Here is a 17,346-nt window from a genome sequence, read left to right as displayed (position 1 = left end):
TGAGGGGAGCTTATCTGTTGCCGAGGCAACTGCAGGTACACAGCAACCCGCAGATTTGGAAAACCTTGCAGGTTCGCAGAGCCACAGAGGCAACCACAACCTCACTGCCACCTCGCACAAAGCATCTGTTGCCTGATGGGTGATGCAGGGAACATTATAACTTGGCCACTGACCTGGCCCTGGCCCTGGCTCCGGCCCTGCCTGTTTGCCATGTAGTAGAGTGTAGTAGAGTGGTAGTTCCTGCTGCAATAAATAACCTTGCTGTTCCTGTTTCAAGTGTTATAAAGCTGGTTTTTCTGAAGTCATCAGACTCGGCCTCATCTCTTGGGTGCAAGACAGAGACTCAAGTGTCACAATGGTTATAAAAAATAACTATTTCCTAAAGCCTTTATAATTTGTAAAGGTATTAAAAATATTTAAGAAATGTTGCTGATGGGGCAAACCATTAATAATAAGCTGAAACTGAACAAATTATTAATTACAGTCTGCACACAAACAGCAGGTATTTTGTTATCCATAGGTTCTAACTGCACTCTTTAAAATGTAAAGCCATACAGGCAGATGGATCTAAAGTATTCCAGCTAGCTGTTTAATATCTACCGATGCCAAACTGATTTCCCTCATTGTTTGCATCTGGTTTCTACTGGAGGCTTCAAAGAAAATAAATAAATGCCTATTTTGGTTTCTTTAAAAATGTGTAATTTCTATCAGCAGTGCCACAGCACATTGCCAAGTTCATATTCTTATCTCATATTGCTTTTTCTGGTGAGGGCCGCAGTGGCAACAGGTCAAGCTGGTCAGACCAGGCTTCCCTATCCACAGCTACACATTCCAGTTCTTCTGGTGTTTCCAAGACAACGAAGAGTAATAATCCCTCCAGCACATCCAGGTTCTGCTGCATGGTCTTCATGCAGTGGGACATGCCCAGGGGGTGCTTCTCTGGGGGGCATCTACATGATATACCCAAACAATCTCAATTGGCTACTCCCAATCTGGAGAAGCAGCATCTGTACTCTGATGCTCTCCTGAACTGCTGAGCCAAATTCATATTTAAAATGTTTTATTTATTTCTAATAATATATAGATTAACTAAAGCTTTACTTCTGAAACAGGACAAATATTTAATCTGGCAAGACCTACTGTATATTGATTTGTGCTAGATGAATGATTTATATTGCCTTTCAGACATATTCAATAAAAATAATTATATTAAAAATCTAATCACAAAAATATTCTTTATAAAAATTACTAATTTACTTGAAAACTGTATTTGGATATCTTGGCACTTAAGGTTTGAAATTTGTTCCAGAGGGGTTCACAAGAGGGCAAGTGAAGCAAGCCTCTAGTGTTGTTGTTGCTCCTGTGGAGCTACAATATCTTAGTTTTTCTGATTAAATCATTTATGTGCACAGTCTCCAGCCACAGCTGCTTGCAAATTTGCAAACTGTGCAAATAGCTGACATGTCATGCTTTGAGCAGTGGCAGGAGGAATCACTTAAAATGGAAATGAGAATATAAACTTACATTCTGACTCACTTGAATCTGTTCATGATTATGTGTAATATTAAAGAGCTACAAGATAGTCCCAACAACTATTCTTGTTTCTAAATACCACGAGGACCATATTGACATAAGTATTGTAAAATGGCACTTATTTTAACTGCAGAACACCAAATTACTTTTGTGGGCTTTGCAATTTTTTTTTACAAGCTTGTTATTTAATTTTAAAGTCACACTTTTTAATTAACTCAAGTCAGCTATAGACTTTTAACATACTTTCAGTAATTTATGCATTACAGGCAACTGTCAGTGAGTGGCCACTGCTAGTAAACAAGTGACCAAGTGAGGTAAGCATTTCAATGGATTATGTTAACCTGCACCTGAATGTGTAAAACTGATGTCAAATCAACCAATACTGAAGCACCTTTGGAAAACCCACATTTTCACAAGGCTGTCTAAGATTTATATAATCTCCATCCATCCATCCATTATCCAACCCGCTATATCCTAACTACAGGGTCATGGGGGTCTGCTGGAGCCAATCCCAGCCAACACAGGGCACAAGGCAGGAAACAAACCCCGTGCAGGGCACCAGCCCACCACAGGGCACACACACATACACACCAAGCACACACTAGGGACAATTTAGAATCGCCAATGCAGCTAACCTAAATGTCTTTGGACTCTGTGTACCCAGAGGAAACCCATGTAGACATGGGGAGAACATGCAAACGACACGCAGGCAGGACCTGGGTAGCGAACCCGGGTCTCCTAACTGCGAGGCGGCAGCAGCACTACCACTGCACCACCGTGCCACCCTATATAATCTCTACTGTATGTCAATACTAGCTGAAACGGATTGTTAAACTAATTGTAATCTACTTTAAACTATCCTCAATTTTGCATGTAAACATCCTACTCTATTGCCAAACAATCAAAGATATTGTATAAATATTAATGTTTGTAAGTTACCATGGATGAAGGCAACTGCTACATAAATAATAACATTAAGAAATATTGTTTTATGAATCAAAGTTTCTAGGGAACCAGCAATTCAATCATTTTTAGCTCTGAGGCAGGTGCCATCGGCAAGAGCCTTCAGCAATCTGCCTTTTTATCTAGGGAGGGAATAAAAAACCATCTGCAATCATTAAAACTGTGCTCATTAAGAGGCTATCCACAAACCAGACCAACTCAGGCAAACTGCCATAATAAATGTTTTTTTTTAATATTCATAAATTCATCCCAGTAACATTAGGTTAAACCAGTAGTGTGCTGCTTCCCATCTTTTCAAATAAACATCCATGCTGCAGTTAACTACACTCTTATATTCAGTGGATTTGTATTTCTCTCAATATGAAAAGCCTTCACATCTTTACAAGCCTCCTGTTCATACTGTGTGCTATGTAATTACAAATGAAAAATGTTTACATTTGGCACTTAACTTGTACAGGAAAATTATTGCATCCAATACTAAAATCAGGGCATCACTGACACAAAAAGAGCAGTTGAAAAATAACTGCATTAAAAGAATCAACCAAGATTTTGCTAATTTGATAATATCTGCTGATGAGTTTGATGTAGTATAACAATCGCACACTAAGTTTTAGAAAATTCCAGCTTTTTTTTGATTTTACATTTCAAGTGTTATTATTCTACAACTTTAAATCATTCATTCTTTTTTAATTTTAATAAACTGCAAAATTACGATTTTTTTCTAAATATAACGGATAATGAGAAATAAAAATCCATGCACCTACTTCTAGAACGGACTACTATAATGAACTATTCACAGGCTGTTCAAACCATTCTATATGTAGCTTTCAGTTGCAATTCATACTGGAATTAAAAAATATAATCATGTAACTGCAGTTCTTAAATCTTTACACAGGCTTCTAGTTAATTACAGAGCAGAACTCAAAATGTTAATTTCTGTATTTTTGAGGTTCTTGTGTACAACATACAAAAAAAGGCAATTCTGAATTAACTTCCAATTAGTAACAAAAGAGATATTTGCTTGAAATGCCACCCTCTGATTCTGCAGGCTGGTATTTTGAGCCTTTTCTTTCAGCAGCCCATATTGCTTACCTTATAAATTTATCAGTGCCCATTTCCCACAAAACTCAAAATGGTGGGAAAATATACAAAGCAGTTTGTAAGCTCAACTAACAAAAAGCCAACAAAATTCAGGCAAGCTCTTCACCCCAGTGAGAGCCAATTCAAACTGATTCACAGTAGTCCAAACTGGAAACCCACCAATGTTTCTGATGTAGCCATTCACAAAGGCAAATGTTTCTCTTGTTTGGCACTCGGGTTGGTATATGAGGAGACAGGTAATGTTTTGCTCCTGAAACACTTTCTCAAACAGAAAAGAAAACTACAGAATTAAATCCAGCAAAAATAGATTACAAGAGCAATGTTGCACATATGCACTAGTAATTGCTAATCAGCTTTAAAAAACATAAAACCTTTGGTATAGCCCAAGACAATACAAATAAACTAACAAATATAATTACAGCCTGAATTTTCATTCATGCCCTGTGTGCGTGTTTGTATATACTTATACACACAAACACACATATTTTAAGAGACAGCCAGCATCCCAACCCAACCGGGACACCCAGAGGATGGAAGGATGGGGGAAGACAGCTGCTTTAGGGCACTGCCTCCCCCAAAACACTAGATGGCACCTCCCCTGGTTTACAGCGGTGCCTTGGATTCCCAGAGGGTACCATGGGACTTAGAGCTCGATTTATCAACACTGTTGGGTACCATGGGTGCTGCCAGGGGGTGCTGTGGAAGAGACATGTGGCATAACATTTCCGCCTAACCCAAAATTGCTTGCAGCATGGGCATTGGCCAATATTAAAGGACTGGACAGACTTCACAGAAAGGAGCCAGAGTCAGGTGTTAGGTGGACAAAGCTTGCTGGGAGGAGAAGAGGAGAAAGACACAAAGAAAGAAGAATTGAGTGTCGTGCTAAGTATTTACTTGTGGCAGTGGTGGTGGGAAATGATTGGAAAGAGTGAGTAAAATAAGTTCTTTGTGCTTTTAACTCATGCCCTTTGTCTGTTGTGTTGAGTTTGTGGGGCAACTGTGCCCTCTAGTGTCCACAAAATATGTGTACAGACACACGCACACAGGTCAAATCCCGTTGTAGCGAATACTGATGTAAAGAAATTTTTAGAATAACGAATACTTTCTGTGGGCCAGGACAAACATTCATACACCATTGTCTTAAATTAATTTCATTTTAGCAAAATGTAAATTTCAGTATAACAAACATTTTTGTGACAAAAAATGCCACCAAAGATGATAATGAGATACAAAAAATACTTAATGCCGCGCCTACATTTTCCACGTCAAGTCTTAGGGACCCTGCAACAGACTGTCTGAAAGAGATGGTCTTTTGCGAAATTTCCAGACTCTGGCAGTCTCAGTGAGAGTGTGGTCACAACATCATACACAAAGCCAAATGCCTACTGAGCTACTGGACCCAAATGAAAAAAATAAAATTAGGAGCACGTTTTTTTTTTTTTTTTTTTAATAGAAATACAAAGTTACATCTAACGTCTTGTTTTCATTCTGTGCTCATACCTGTGTTTCTATTTAAAAAAAACTACATCTAACGACTCGTTTTCTTTGTGTTCATACCAGAATTTCCATTAAAAAAAAAGTTACATCCAACAACTCATTTTCATTCTGTGTTTCCATACCTGTATTTCTATATACAAAAGTTATTTTCAAATAAAATATTTTTTGCCATTTAAGAAGCACTGTTTTTTTGTTTTTTGTTTTTTTTTATACAGGTATTGCCAAGCTTTGGTCACAGAGTTGAACGAGAAGGACCGGAAGGTGAATTCAGGATTCCAAGGAAAGTACAGGTACTAATTTTTAGAGAAGGCAGATACAGTCTCAAGACTTCATTCAAATTAGGAGCTGTAAGGACGCTTGACAAAGGCAATTGTTCTGCTTTAGCTCTCATCGTCAGAAGAACACCAGCGGCTCAGAATCAACACTGTGGCAAATTCAGTCTGGAGATGAGATATCAGGAAACTGCAAGGAAGAGCAGATCAAAGTCTGGTGTTAAATGTTCTAAACATTGTGGTCAAGCAGGTTATGCAGTAACCCTGCTCCTGCAGAGGAGAACCAATTATTTTGCCTTTGGTTTACTGCTTACCAGATGCAGAAGAACAGCAACTGATCTGTCCTTGCTCCCTGCTGTTAGAGATGGCAACCCCTGTCACAATAGTATACGTATTTTCCCCATATTCATTATAACAAAATTTCTTTTACCACAAAATATTCTTATGGTCCCATGAGTTTCGTTACACCCCAGAAGGAAGCTCACTTTAACAAATAAATTAATAACTGCCACAGATACATGAAAAATTCTATAATTTGAGTTTAATGGGGTCCTCTACAGTGCATCTTCAACCTGAGCCTGGAACAGGGGAAAGTCCCGAGGCTTTAGAAAGCATCTTGCATCACCCCAGTCCCAAAGGTATCACGTCCTGGTGAGCTGAATGACTTCCGGCCTGTCGCTCTAACATCACATGTGATGAAAACCATGGAGCGGCTGCTGCTTCACCACCTGAGGCCACAGGTCCAACACGCCCTCGACCCTCTGCAGTTCGCATACCAGGAGAAGGTGGGAGCGGAAGATGCCATCATCTATATGCTACATCGATCCCTCTCCCACTTGGACAGAGGCAGTGGCGCTGTAAGAATTATGTTTCTAGACTTCTCTAGCGCCTTCAACACCATCCAACCTCTGCTCCTTAGGGACAAGCTGACAGAGATGGGAGTAGATTCATACCTGGTGGCACGGATCGCGGACTATCTTACAAACAGACCTCAGTATGTGCGTCTCGGGAATTGCAGATCTGACATTGTGGTCAGCAACACAGGAGCGCCGCAGGGGACTGTACTTTCTCCGGTCCTGTTCAGCCTATATACATCGGACTTCCAATATAACTCGGAGTCCTGCCACGTGCAAAAGTTTGTGGACGACACTGCTATCGTGGGCTGCATCAGGAGTGGGCAGGAGGAGGAGTATAGAAACCTCATCAAGGACTTTGTTAAATGGTGCGACTTAAACCACCTACAACTGAACACCAGCAAAACCAAGGAACTGGTGGTGGATTTTAGGAGACCCAGGCCCCTCATGGACCCCGTGATCATCAGAGGTGACTGTGTGCAGAGGGTGCAGACCTATAAATACCTGGGAGTGCAGCTGGACGATAAATTGGACTGGACTGCCAATACTGATTCTCTGTGCAAGAAAGGACAGAGCCGCCTGTACTTCCTTAGAAGACTGGCATCCTTCAACATCTGCAGTAAGATGCTGCAGATATTCTATCAGATGGTTGTGGCGAGTGCCCTCTTCTACGCAGTGGTGTGCTGGGGAGGCAGCATTAAGAAGAAGGATGCCTCACGCCTGGACAAACTGGTGAGGAAGGCAGGCTCTATTGTTGGCATAGAGCTGGACGGTTTGACATCCGTAGCAGAGCAACGGGCACTCAGCAGGCTCCTATCAATTATGGAGAATCCACTACATCCATTAAACAGTGTCATCTCCAGACAGAGGAGCAGTTTCAGCGACAGACTGCTGTCACTGTCCTGCTCCACTGACAGACTGAGAAGATCATTCCTCCCCCAAACTATGCGACTCTTCAATTCCACCAGAGGGGGTAAACGTTGAACATTATTCAAGTTATTGTCTGTTTTTTTACCTGCATTTTTTATTACTCTTTAATTTAATATTTTTTGCAGCTGGAGTATGTATATATGTATATATATATACACACATACATATACACACATACATGCACTTACAATAACATAGAAATCAATATAAACAACATTAACATCATTATCATATGAGAATATGAAGTAATATATAAGAAGCACATTTCATATAAATATAAATTATTAAACAGTAAAATCTTCTTCTATAATTTGCTACCGTGGCTATTCGCTTGTCTGTCCAGGATTTTAAATCACCTGTAGCTCGCAAACCGTTTCACCTATTGACTTGAAATCTGGTACACATATAGTACGTCACGTCTGCTATCCGCTTTATGGGTGATGATTGTATTACTCTTTTTATCTTTATTTTATTTTATTGTAATAATAATAATAATAATTCATTACATTTATATAGCGCTTTTCTCAGTACTCAAAGTAGAATCAACTCCTATCTGCGCACACCAGGGCGTCCGTGGGCGGATGCGTATGGTGTATTCACTCCATGTTATCGTGCATTGCGCTGTCACTGGTATTTTGATAAAAGTATTTGAACAACATATAAGAAGCATACAAATTAGTAAACAGTAAAACATTAACATTTAAGAAGTAAAGTTACATTGAGTACTACTGCAGTGCCTTCGGGTATACCTCATTTTTTGTTTGCCCATTACATGCTTAAATGTATACATTTTTTGGTGTACCTACCCGAGAACACGCGACATATAACCGACCGTGGGAGAAGCATGGATTTTAAACACGCGTTGAGTTCATCTGCTGGTCTCCCTCGTGGAATAACTGGTAATGTTTGACTAAAATCTGCAGCGAGTAAAACGACATTACCTCCTTTTTTTTTTTTTTTTACGATCTCTGAGATCTTGCTTTTTTCGGTTCAAGGCTTCATAAGCTCTTTTATGTTCCATGGTGTACTTATCCCAAACCATCATCTTTGAATGTTGCAAGACTTTCGCCTTGTATGTAGATCGGGGTAATTACATTCATTGCATTCCTAGTCTGAATCACAATCTGATTGTATGGGTGGTTACCTGGCAGGTAATGCTTATGCTTGGGCATCAAGTCGTCTAACATCCACTACGTGCCCTCTTTTAATTGCGAGAAGCAGATATATATAGCCAAATTCTCGCGCTTCGTTGCGGCGAAGTACTGCTTTTAATTTTTATTAAGAAGAAAAGAAAACCTTTTTAAACGGATCGAAAATATACCAATAACAATTTGTTAAGGATCTGTTTTTTTGTGAACCTCCCTTTTCACAGCTGTCGCGCTACGGCGTGTGTTTCGTTTATTTGACAGTATGTAGATCGTGGTAATTACATTCATGGCATTCGTTTTCTGAATCACAATCTGATTGTATGGGTGGTTACCTGCCAGGTCACGCTTGTGGTTTGTCAGCAAGTCGCCTTACGTCCGCCACGTGCCCTCTTTCTGTTCCCAGAAGCAGATCATAGAATGGTTTTAACAGTTTACTTTCAAATAATGCAAAGAGTATGTGACACGTGTTTCTCCCTAATTCTGGGCTCATCAGGTGTACACACTCACTGCATCCCCTCTCAGGAATCGAATCTCTATCGTCAGCGCCAGAGTTGAAGCCCCTAACGTTGCGGTCAGCAAGTCGGCTAACATCCACCATGTGCCGTCTTTCAGTTGCGAGAAGCAGATCATAGAATGGTTGAAATTGTTTACTTTCAAATTATGCAAAGAGTACGCGTCACGTGTTTCGCCCTAATTCTGTGCTCTTCATGCGTACACACTCATTGCATCCCCTCTCGGGAATCGAATCTCGAACGTCAGCGCCAGAGGTGAAGCCCCTAACGTTGCGCTACGGCGTGTGGTTCGTTTATACCTCGTGTCTTCTCATTAAACTTTTATCTCACGAATATGTTATTGCAATCCTCAGCGGGAGCGTTTCTATAAACTTAATTTAAACTTACATTTTACACCGTGCTTTTTTCCCTTATGAAGATGCTTGTATGCTTCACTCGCTCTTGTTATTGTTTCGCTCCCTTCTCAATTGTTTAATAAATTTTTTGTTCTTCGCTGTTTGCGGCTCTTCCTTCATTTCTCCCTACTGCGTTCACAGTCTTTTCACGTGATTACGTGGGAGGCGTGATGACGTGACACTCAACTCCTCCTCCCACGGCCATCGAGCTGCCGTCCATTACAGTATATTGTGAAAAAAGAGGTTCCAGTTATGACCATTACGCTTTGAATTTCGAAATGAAACCTGCCTAACTTTTGTAAATAAGCTGTAAGGAATCAGCCTGCCAAATTTCAGCCTTCCACCTACACGGGAAGTTGCAGAATTAGTGATGAGTGAGTGAGTGAGTGAGTGAGTGAGTGAGTGAGTGAGTGAGTGAGTGAGTGAGTGAGTGAGTGAGTGAGTGAGTGAGTGAGTGAGTGAGTGAGTCAGTCAGTCAGTCAGTCAGTCAGTGAGGGCTTTGCCTTTTATTAATTAGTATAGATAATATGGTGTGCACAGATCTTTCTAGAATGATTAAAAATAGATGATTTTAATACAATGTTAAAACAAAACAAAAAAAAAAGGGCAGCAATCATTACTACAAGGGCTTTTGCATAATAGACAGGAGAATAACAAGGTGAAAAAAATGGGTGAGGACTTATAGTATTTGAGTCCCAAGCATGATATGAGACAGCATCCACATTACTTACTTCATTACTTTATTTTACTTTATTACATTACTTCAGTCTCAAGCAGAGTTGACTGGAAGATGAAGTTTCTTCAGGAAACACTTTGTGCATAAAAACCTGGGTCTGCTGCAGTGTGCTACAGCAGAGGAAGCTTCAGCATTCTTATGGGGTTTTAGATTACCTGGAGGTACTTCACACCAAAATTACTCCAAAGTCTAGCCCTAAAGAGGACCTCCAAGTAAGCTTGGAGTTGGGAGGAAGTGGAGACTAGCCATAACGTGTATAGAACTGGAGGAGAGAAGACAGTGATGGAGAAACAGAATGGAGATAACGGCTGAGTGAACGCATGCGGACAGTGGGAAAAGGGACTGTCTGCTAGGGGATAGTTAGTGCTGTCTTATGTTTAGTTATGCCTGAAGGGGCATCATGCTAATTTTTTATATTTTCCCCATCATATCTTCCCTTTATCTATCTGGATCCGGCCTGATATGGATACTGCTCTTGATATGGAGACAGTGTCCCGTTCACCAAAACACATATTCAATATGATTGCACCTGTCTATTAAGCACCCTCATTGAAATCTTCTTCATATAATAACAAACATACTGGAGCTGCATGGAGTAAACAGGAAAAAAAAGATAAAAAGTCTGGGAATATCAGAGCATGAATCACAAACTAGGCAGTTAGGATGATGTTTAATGTTTATGTTCAGATATTCTTTTATGCTTTTCTAAACCCTGTCCCTGAAGGTTCTACAACCCTCATCCCACTCACAGATGAGTTACAAACATAAATCTAACACTGCAAAAGTCAAACACATTTATGGTGAGACTACACAAAAGATTGTTTTTTCTACTTCAGGGCATTTAGCTCCTAAACATCACATCGTACATTATTTTATTATCATACATGGGGCTGGAGTATATTTTATTCAACAGCATGTGACAAGTCACTAAAGTGAATTTTTTTCCCATTTATGTTGGTAATACCTGGTGGCATGCAACACGTTTGGGGCCAAGGGTAACAAAATTAAAGATAAGTTGGTATGTAATTATTAAATCAGACAGTCTTGTGCTCATTCTGCATCAGATGATATACTGCATGAAAAAGTGTTGTGATATAAACATCCCAAAATTTCCTACAGGTAGCAAACCAAAGCAGAATTTGATTACAGCAGGAAACATACAGCAACTGGCTGCATCCATCTGCACTTCAGGTGATAGTAGCAACCTAAGTGAATGGTTAACTGTTCACGGATACCCTAAGCACAGAGCTTCAGTTTGATTCCTAATAATAACACCTGTGCCCTTTGTATAATTAAGTTAACAGGTCTGTCTCCATAACCTAATCATCAATAGGCTGCAATAAAACTAAAAAAAAAAACTCCTAATCAGGAGAGCTGCAGCAGCCCTGCCAAGGTTGACATTCAAAAAAAAAATCTCATGTAGTTTTAAAATGTATGAATAAAAACTTAAGTGAAACTTTTGAGACTAAAAAACAAAGTAGCTATAATTTCATTCTTCTAAACACATTCGCTTAGTTTACAGTGCAACAGATTGATGCACGAGTTCCCAAACTTTTTTAAGCCAACTATAGTACACTACTGACACCTATGTAAACAGATGTTTGGTATCTCTAGACAAGGAGTTCTCAACCTTTTTTTTTTTTTTTTTTGCATACCCCCTCCAGGAATTGAATGTTTCGAAATACCACAGTTTATGATGTCTTAAATTAACTACTGAACCCTGATTAGGCACAAACAAGTAAAGGTAATGTTTCTTAAATCCTCCATCCATAATATTGTATTTGGGGAATTTAACAAGTGACTACTGGTAGTTTTTGTGTAGGCATAGGTATATGTTTTAAGTTTTTCTTATTTAAGACAAATACTTTTTTAGTAAATTATTTTTTATGTAATAACAGAAGGTGGTTTAATATGGAATACAAAAAACTGAAAGCCTAAAATAGCCATACTTTAACATACAATAATTTTCCAGAGAACAAAATACACGTGAAATCTAATCAAAAGAAATATTCACAAATTTACATACAGATCAAAAAATTGCAAAATAACTCCAAGTCAATATATAGGCCAAGTTTGCTTTTGTACCTGTTGCATTTATTTTTAAAGGAAGGATGAAGGCCCCTGACAGAATGAGAGAGGTTGGGAGCACTGAAACAGCAAGTTGCCACATCCACTATACAACGAACTACCTCCCAAATTAGGACCCAAGTGCAGTTGTGCAATGGGTAACACCTCAGACCCACAATAGGTCAAATGAAGTGGAACGGAGTGAGGGTTTTTCCTCCCCAACCCCCCCACTCTCCTCAACCACTCCCCTCAACAACAATGGCTGGAGTGCCAATCCTGCCACCAACCCCTAAGTTTTCCCTGCAGCTGAGACCTGCTTGCAGGGCTAGATGCATGTTAACATCATACCCATGATAGAGCAACAGCAGGTTAAGGGCCTAGCACAAAGACCCAACGGAATGGAATCACTTCTGGCATTTACAGGATTCGAACCAGCAACCTTCTGATTACCAACACAGAGCCCTAGCCTCAGAGCCACCACCGTGAAGGCCCCTGAATGTTGACAATTCTGTCCAAAAGAAAGGAGAAAAAAAAAAAAAAAAAGCTTTCCATTGTTGATGAATATCAAAATTGTAATCCTAAACACATTTATTTTATTGTTATTAATAATTGTAAACATTGGTCTTTGTCCCTCATTGCATATTCTTCTGCATTAGTCTGACAATTTCTATAAATGTTCCATAAATGATAGTACACTAAAAACTAAAAATGTTTTAATTTTGGTAGAATGATCTTTTACGCAAAAAAAAAAAAAAAAAAAAAAAACCTTGGTTTTTGAAGCATGGTTTTCTGAAAATGGAGAGAGTTGCAAAGAGGCGGGGAGTTAAGAGGGTGGGGTTACCTCAGACATTAAGTAAGCAGAAGGAGACACTGAATTGGGGTGGGTGGTTGCTGGACAATGAAGAAGATAACACAGTGGGGTGGGAGAGATGAAAATGCAATCTCGCAGAATGGTGTGGAGCAGTTCAATTGACGCAAAGCGGAGTACAGTAATCCCTCCTCCATCGCGGGGGTTGCGTTCCAGAGCCACCCGCGAAATAAGAAAATCCGCGAAGTAGAAACCATATGTTTATATGGTTATTTTTATATTGTCATGCTTGGGTCACAGATTTGCGCAGAAACACAGGAGGTTGTAGAGAGACAGGAACGTTATTCAAACACTGCAAACAAACATTTGTCTCTTTTTCAAAAGTTTAAACTGTGCTCCATGACAAGACAGAGATGACAGTTCCATCTCACAATTAAAAGAATGCAAACATATCTTCCTCTTCAAAGGAGTGCGTGTCAGGAGCACAGAATGTCACATAGATAGAGAAAACAATCTCTAGCAAACAAATCAATAGGGCTGTTTGGCTTTTAAGTATGCGAAGCACCGCAGCACAAAGCTGTTGAAGGCGGCAGCTCACACCCCCTCTGTCAGGAGCAGGGAGAGAGAGATAGAGACAGACAGAGTTTGTTTTTCAGTCAAAAATCAATACGTGCCCTTTGAGCTTTTAAGTATGCGAAGCACCGTGCAGCATGTCATTTCAGGAAGCAGCTATACAAAAGATAGCAACGTGAAGATAATCTTTCAGCATTTTTAGACGAGCGTCCGTATCGTCTAGGTGTGCAAACAGCCCCCCTGCTCAATCCCCCTACGTCAGGATCAGAGAAAGTCAGCGCAAGAGAGAGAGAAAAGTAAGCTGGGTAGCTTCTCAGCCATCTGCCAATAGCGTCCCTTGTATGAAATCAACTGGGCAAACCAACTGAGGAAGCATGTACCAGAAATTAAAAGACCCATTGTCCGCAGAAATCCGCGAACCAGCAAAAAATCTGCGATATATATTTAAATATGCTTACATATAAAATCCGCGATGGAGTGAAGCCGCGAAAGGCGAAGCACGATATAGCGAGGGATCACTGTACTGAGAAACAAGATCAGCCTCTTGTTTTTTTGTTTTTTTTGTTTTTTTTTTTTTAAGAACCACCTTTTCTCTTTTTTTTTTCTCTGCATTTCCCTTTCGCCTGACAGAGGCTTGGATATCACACAGCTTGAACCTGCAGCTCTGGTCAATAACTACATTCATATTAGGATTAGTTTAAAGGAACACTTGAAGAACATTTTGAAGTATACTTATTATATAACTAGAATTAGTACAGGCAAGAATTAGCACATTCCGAATTGTGAAGTATCACTAAAATAAGTTAACACATATTAGATATGTCACAGTTCAGTTCTTCATGCTCACCATGAGATAGAAGCCCCAGTAAATACAATTTAGATTTCCTGCAAAGAACTGTGCATCTCCTGCCCAATCCCAGTGTAAATTAAAATCATGAATCAAAGTTCTTTTTGCCTTCATGCTGCGTGCCAAACGGATGACCAAAAAAAAAAAAACTTAATCATTTACACATCGCTTTCCTTTAGGTGGGAAAAATTATTCAATGCATTAGATTTGTCAAGTCAGGGCTCCAGACTGCAACTAAAATGGTCGCAAATGCAACCAAAAATAAGCTTTGGCTATTATAATTTATACTTAGATCGCCAGTGGGCAATAAAATCATTGAAACTTTAATTATATTGTAACAGATGTAAAAGGCCTTTTTTTTTTTTTTTTTTTTTTTTAATTGTTGAACGGCTGTGCCACATAAAAAATGCAGTGTGAAATGAAGAATTCACATTAAAAATCCAGAATGTGAAAAGAAAACTTAAGAGATTGAAAAAACTCTCAGCATGAAGTGATGTATAAAAAATGGCAGCTTGAAATCAACATGACCTTAGGTTGGCTGTTCTTGGTCTTGGTCTAGGTCTATGTTTTAAATTGTATATTTAAATTGTTTATTTTCTCTATTATATGTAGCATAGGATGTGAAAACTTCAGAGTCTTCATGACAAACTTTTATTTTGAAAACTTCAACTTAACCTGTCAAGTATATCCTCCTACTCAACACTGCTGCAGAGATAAATACTTACTAAATAAATACTAAAGGCTAATTTATACTTAACACGTCCCCGCACTGAGCGCGAGAGAAACGCAGGTACAGTGGAACCTCGGATCACGACCGTAATTCGTTCCAAAACTCTGGTTGCAACCCAATTTGGTTGTGACTCGAAGTAATTTCCTCCATAGGATTGTATGTAAATACAATTAATCCATTCTGTATGTAAAATTTTTTTTTTTTTTAATTTTTAAGCACAAAAATAATTAATTATACTATAGAATACAACGTGTAATAGTAAACTAAATGTAAAAACATTGAATAACACTGAGAAAACCTTGAACAGAGAAAACTAACATTGCAAGAGTTCACGCTACAGCCTTACGAACCGCTCGCTGTAAACACTTTTTTTTTTTTTTTTAATGAGATTTAAGCACAGGGGAAAAAAATGAACATTTGAAAAATCCATAATTTATACAAAAACTAACCATAAACAACCAAGAAAACTAACCTTGCATGAGTGGAATTCTGGCATGAAGGAAGTGAGGAGGAACTGGGTGGAGAGGAGATTACAGTTTTGAGGTAAAGTCTGTGACGATGTGAGTTCGCTGCATGCTCCCATCTCACTTCCAGGAGCCCTTAAACCCGTCACCGTTAGTAATGTTACCGATGAGCACGACAGTGAGGCACTACAATGGAGCAATCGGATGGTGCAAAAAGTGCCAAGTGCTTTTAATAAAATCAACAAAACAACAATCAAAAACAAAGTCCAAATTATATAAAGTGCAGTGCTTTCAGAATCCTTCAATAAATAAATGATCCCATAAAACCAGACGTGAAGTGGAGGTTAAAATCCAATAGAAAGAAGTCTTCATTAAATACAACAAGGTTAAAACAATGCTTGAAGCAGTCTCTTTAAAAACAAGCCCGGTGCATTCTTTAACTGCCTTCTCGGCCATGTGCAGCCAGCCGTCTCTCTCGCGCTCTCTCTCTCGCTCGCTGCACAGGGAGAGACTGAACACGTGTGGAAATTATCGGCGTGTACGATCCAGAAGGGAAACTGGCTTGTTCGTCACCCGAGTGTGTGGTCGTGAACAGATGCAAAAGTTTGGCGAACTTTTTGGTCGTAACCCGATTTGTACGTGGCCCGAGACGTTCGTGACCCGAGGTTCCACTGTATTATGTTGCTGCAACCGGGAAAAGTGCCAAACATGATGTCAGACTTGGACACAAATGCACGAAAATATTTCTAACTACATGGAGCAGCCGTGTTTTCCAAGTGGTAAATTTCAAAGACAGGCTTGTTACGTTTGTGCCAGAATAATGAACGAAGGGCTGAAAATGACACAACAGATCATCATAATGCAAGGAAGAAATGCAAAACATTTGAAACTCATCTGCCCATGACGTAAGCCCCCTGTTATGAAGATATATGTGCCCCATGGAATTCAGTAGTTCTTTCTGACTTGGTGCACACATACTAAAATGTTATCACGGACCACCTTGTGTTTAAGCATCTATGCATCATGTTTCTCTTTATATTTGACGCATGCTCCATACAAAGCACCTGCCTAACCATAAGTAAACATGAAATCATAGCCGCATGGCTGCCATTTCCTCACACACAGCGATGTCGTGAAGTCTTTGTTTTAAGGTTGCAGGTGTATTACATATTACTATAGTTTTACCAGGGTGCTCTATGATCAGTGGCGGACAGTAAACTTTGTTAAAATGGTATTAATAAATGCCAGTTTGTTAGTTATTTAAGTTGTTTTGGTGCGCTCACTATACATTCTGTCACCAATAAATTCTTCAATGGGAGCTCAAAGAAACATAGAGAAACATCCATCCATCTTCCAACCCGCTGAATCCGAACACAGGGTCACGGGGGTCAGCTGGAGCCAATCCCAGCCAACACAGGGCACAAGGCAGGAACCAATCCCGGGCAGGGTGCCAACCCACCGCAGACATAGAGAAACAGATTTAGTAAAATATAAATAACAGTAATAATTATAATAATTTATTAGTTGACAACCAAGAACTCTGTACAAAGACATTTAAAAGACAATTGTTAAAATAAATGTACTAATCCACTTTCACGCCATATGTGGTGCCTTGCTCTTAATTTACATTTCCGTGGGAAGTTTTTTTCGGGTAGAAAGAAAGAGGGGAAAAAAAAAAACATTTCCATGGGAAAGGCTAAGTTGTGGAACAGAAATTTCACCTGTGTCATATGAGTTATTAAAAATTCTATCAAAAAAAGAAATTCCCTTGCCACTTATGACCACCACTTAATTGGATTTTCCTGTATATTACAAGCATAGCTGATCATGGCAATATATTTCATAAAACTTGAATAAAGCACTCAAAGGTAATCATCTGCTGCTCCCCTTTGTAAAATGAACACTGAATAGTTAAA

The 17,346-nt window shown here is 39.4% G+C and overlaps 1 protein-coding gene across 1 annotated transcript in view; it reads right to left on the bottom strand.

Annotated features, from left to right (window-relative positions):
• The window catches only part of maea (macrophage erythroblast attacher, E3 ubiquitin ligase), a 118,134-nt gene that overhangs the window by 75,061 nt on the left and 25,727 nt on the right, over window positions 1-17,346 (bottom strand). The gene's annotated exons all lie outside the window — the stretch shown is intronic.

The sequence above is a fragment of the Erpetoichthys calabaricus genome, chromosome 5 (genome assembly GCF_900747795.2).
Source record: "Erpetoichthys calabaricus chromosome 5, fErpCal1.3, whole genome shotgun sequence".
NCBI classification, from domain to species: Eukaryota; Metazoa; Chordata; class Cladistia; order Polypteriformes; family Polypteridae; genus Erpetoichthys; species Erpetoichthys calabaricus.
This window is presented reverse-complemented; position numbering and strand designations above follow the sequence as displayed.